The 3,681-nt window shown below is 42.7% G+C and overlaps 1 non-coding gene across 1 annotated transcript; it reads left to right on the forward strand.

Annotated features, from left to right (window-relative positions):
• The first annotated feature begins 3,124 nt into the window (after nt 1-3,124).
• Nucleotides 3,125-3,227, forward strand: LOC138460435 (U6 spliceosomal RNA). The gene has a single exon (XR_011263145.1). It is a non-coding gene; the product is annotated as a U6 spliceosomal RNA (small nuclear RNA).
• Nucleotides 3,228-3,681: the final 454 nt, after the last annotated feature.

Consider the following 3,681-nt stretch of genomic DNA (forward strand, 5'->3'; position numbering starts at 1 on the left):
CAATCACAATGGACCAAATCATCTAGGGTCCTATAGTTAGTGGAACCAATGAGACGTCGTAATTGACGCCCACCTGACAGTGTTTACCCAATCCCCTCACTCTGTTACCATATACAGATATAGTACCTATACTAAAGTTACCTTTTCCTAACCAATAGAATTGCATGTTAACTTTTGAGTGTTACACGTCAATTATGAGGTGTTTTGAGTATAGATGTTACAACTTGTATGAAGTTCATGGGAGTTGAAGAGAGAAGGACAATTGCATCACTGCTGATATCCATGACTCCCCATTTTTTGTACTTGTCATTAAACAGACTCCTTTTGCCAAACCATTGAGTTGTCCTTATTGATTGGTGTTGGAGTAATACATCTGCACCCCCATCCACCTCAAGGGTACAGCTATCTCGTCTTAAAGTACTTCTGAGCAAACCTTGGCTCTATGGCCAGGCCGGAGGTCTCGGAGTACACATGTCCTAAATGTTCATCCCCAGAAGAACAAGATGATGCTAGCGTACAAGACACACAGGGCGATACAAGAAGCACATTAATATTGCAAGCATAAAAAAATAAAGATGTAGAGTGTAGTGTAGGATCAAAATTAGAAGAAGCAAAATAAGAATTGAAGAAGATACAAAGTACAAGGAGGGAAGGACAAGAGCAAGTAATCACACCAGACAAATGGATGGCAGGTCCAATAGTATTTAAAATAGATGGGAAAACACTGAAAATTACAATTTAAAGGCATTAGAAAGATGGGACAAGCAAGAGCAATGGAAAGACGAGTGCAGGAGGTTGGTTATTGCTAGCATTAGTAGAAAGGTGATAGAGCACAGGGAAAGTGAAGAGAACACTAGGGAGGTTTATGACAGCGTTAGCAGAGACGTAATAGGGGCGAAAGAAAGGAGAGTTGTAAAGGAAGATCTTGGAAGTGTCAGCAATAAGGTGATAGAAGAAAGTGAGGGAGAGGAAGAAGGTTGAAAAGAAGAAGAAGAGGAAGGAGATGAAGATGCAAAACAGGCTCCTTAAGTAAGTCTGCCCGAAACACCAGAGTATCCACTAATAAATCTGCAGGATAGGTATTTGCAACAGACTGGGGGTCCATCGCTCCCGTAGCTTCTCCCAATAAATTCAGGAAAGAAAACGTCATATATGAAAAGATTAAGGAACTTGCCAAGCAGTCAAAAAAATTGCATAGCAATTGCATTAGAACAAACGTATGGTGTGGATGCACCTGTACAAAAGGAAGGGGTGATGCAATTACCTTTACTCCAGAAAGGGAGTGAGCTAGCTCAATATAAATACCATGGCCACAGACAGACAAAGACAGCTTAATGACTAAATTACCATCGCTCACTGCAGGAGCCGAGAATTGGATTCATGATTTGGAAAAGCAAACGTCATGGATTACATTGGCAATAGGGGATATGAAGAGTTTATTTGCTTGTATATTGGGGAACATTGAGAAGACATATTGAAAAGGGCAGGCAACCCTGGGGTAACAGCGTGAAACACCACACATGATGTGTCACCCTTTAAAAATTGCTGAGCAGACATTTGAAGGACATTTAGGGTACAATTGCCAAACACATCAGACATGAGCGCAATCATGACACGCAAAATGGGGTGAAATGAAGACCCAGCTGCATGTATAGAGAACATAAAGGAGAAGTGGGGATTGGATACGAGAACGAACTGGGACAAACATATACTTATGTTTCATCACATCTTATGTCAGGATCTCCCTGAAAACATGTAAAACAATGACAAAAAATAGTGGGGATTGAGGAAAAACCATTGTCCGAAATACAAATGAACATAGTTCATTATTGTTGAATGAAACAGGAGAAGGAAATTAATACAATTGAAGAGAGACAAAGGGAGGAAGTGAAATTAGTGCAAAAGAAATTGTGAAAGATATTGGTAGAGGGAGCAATGGTTATGAATGTTGGGGGAAAGGAGTATGGGCAGGAAGGTCTATAGCCAGGTATCAGTGGATATTTTGCTGGGTGATGGGAAAGTAATTATTATCCCAGGAAGAAAGGGTATGTGCCAATAGAAAGAGGGTATGGGTTTGGAACTGGATTTGGAGGAGTATTTTATTGATGGTATGAGACAATGGGCCTCATTCCGAGGCTGGCGCTATCCATGGAGTAAATAGCACCATGGTAAGCAACCATGGAGCTATTTACTCCATGGAAATCCGGCATGGTGAATGGAGTAATTACCGGTCCATCCAAGGTTGGAGGGACCGGTATTTCCCCATTCCCCATACCGGTTCCCCATCCCCATTCCTGCCCCCATAGGGCTCAATGGGAATGGGGAAGGAGTAAATTACGGCACCGTAAATTACGGTGCCGTAATTTACTCCAAGGTCCCTTTGCGGGTTGGATTTTTAACGTCTGCTAAAAGCAGGCGTTAAATACCAACCCGCAAAAGGGAACACGGAATATGGTGGTAAGTGTTAATGGTCACCGTTGCCATTAACGGTGACCGTTAACTCTTACCGCCAGCCTCGGAATGAGGCCCAATGATTTGGGGGTCCCGGAGGATTTGGTGGGCAATGTTGGACATGTAGAAGAATGGGGCATTATTCACAAACAGTCACCGGCATGGTGCAATAGGGATGGCAGCAGTATGGCCCAAGAGCATTTGACTCACCACAATTGCAGCAAGAGCGTACACCACAGCCATTGTTTCCAAATGATAATGAGCAGTCGCAGGTACAACAAGTAACACGATACACAGCACAGCCACAACAGCAGATATCGTATAAACAGCCACAACTACTGATATCCCAGATACAGTAAGCACACACACAACAACAGCCATCAAATGCATTACAAATCCAAACACAATAGTTTGGACATTGGTAAAGGAACATATTGCTGAAAACACTGGTGTCTAGAGAAGGGGAAGTGACAGTTGTGGGAGGGAATCATTTAACGGGACATGGATGAGCATGTACCCGCAATAAGACTACCCACAGAGTGGCTTGATATGTCCAGTACTATCAGTAACTCCCTCCCCAGATGAGGAACCCTGTGTGGGGTTGAGAATAGGAGAGAGAGAATATTTTCCTTTTAGTAGACAACGGGTCAACAAGATCCTGTGTCAAGGAAGGGAGCTTCGGCAGCACATATACTAAAATTGGAACGATACAGAGAAGATTAGCATGGCCCCTGCGCAAGGATGACACGCAAATTCGTGAAGCGTGTCATCCTGTGTCAAGGAAGGGAGCTTTCCACTTTCATAAAATGCGATGAACATGCAAGTATTATCTGGGGCTATGACATAAAGAACAATTGCCCATAACAGTAGGCAAGCATACTTTGGCTTCATTTTCTGGGACTGACGACTATCTCCCAGAACATGTAAAGATGCCATTGACTTTATTAGTATTTTTAAATCCACAGACTCAGTACAAACTATCTTCCATAGAGTACTGGAAAGGGTTAATAGTAATCCATTTTTGTCTGTCTCTCATGGAACATTATTTTGTTCCCCTTTCTTTAAGATTTGGCTGGTGGCAGTGGTATCTACCATTTCTTTTTCCTACCGCGAACTATGAAAATAGCCGTGGTACTGTTTTAGGCTAAGTTAGTAGCCTCAAACTTAAAACCAGCTGGACCCGGCTGGGTTTTGTTCTTTTGTTCGTTTGTTCGCTGTCTTTTGGCGGGC

Source organism: Ambystoma mexicanum, chromosome 4p (assembly GCF_040938575.1).
Source record: "Ambystoma mexicanum isolate Mex_15411 chromosome 4p, UKY_AmexF1_1, whole genome shotgun sequence".
NCBI classification, from domain to species: Eukaryota; Metazoa; Chordata; class Amphibia; order Caudata; family Ambystomatidae; genus Ambystoma; species Ambystoma mexicanum.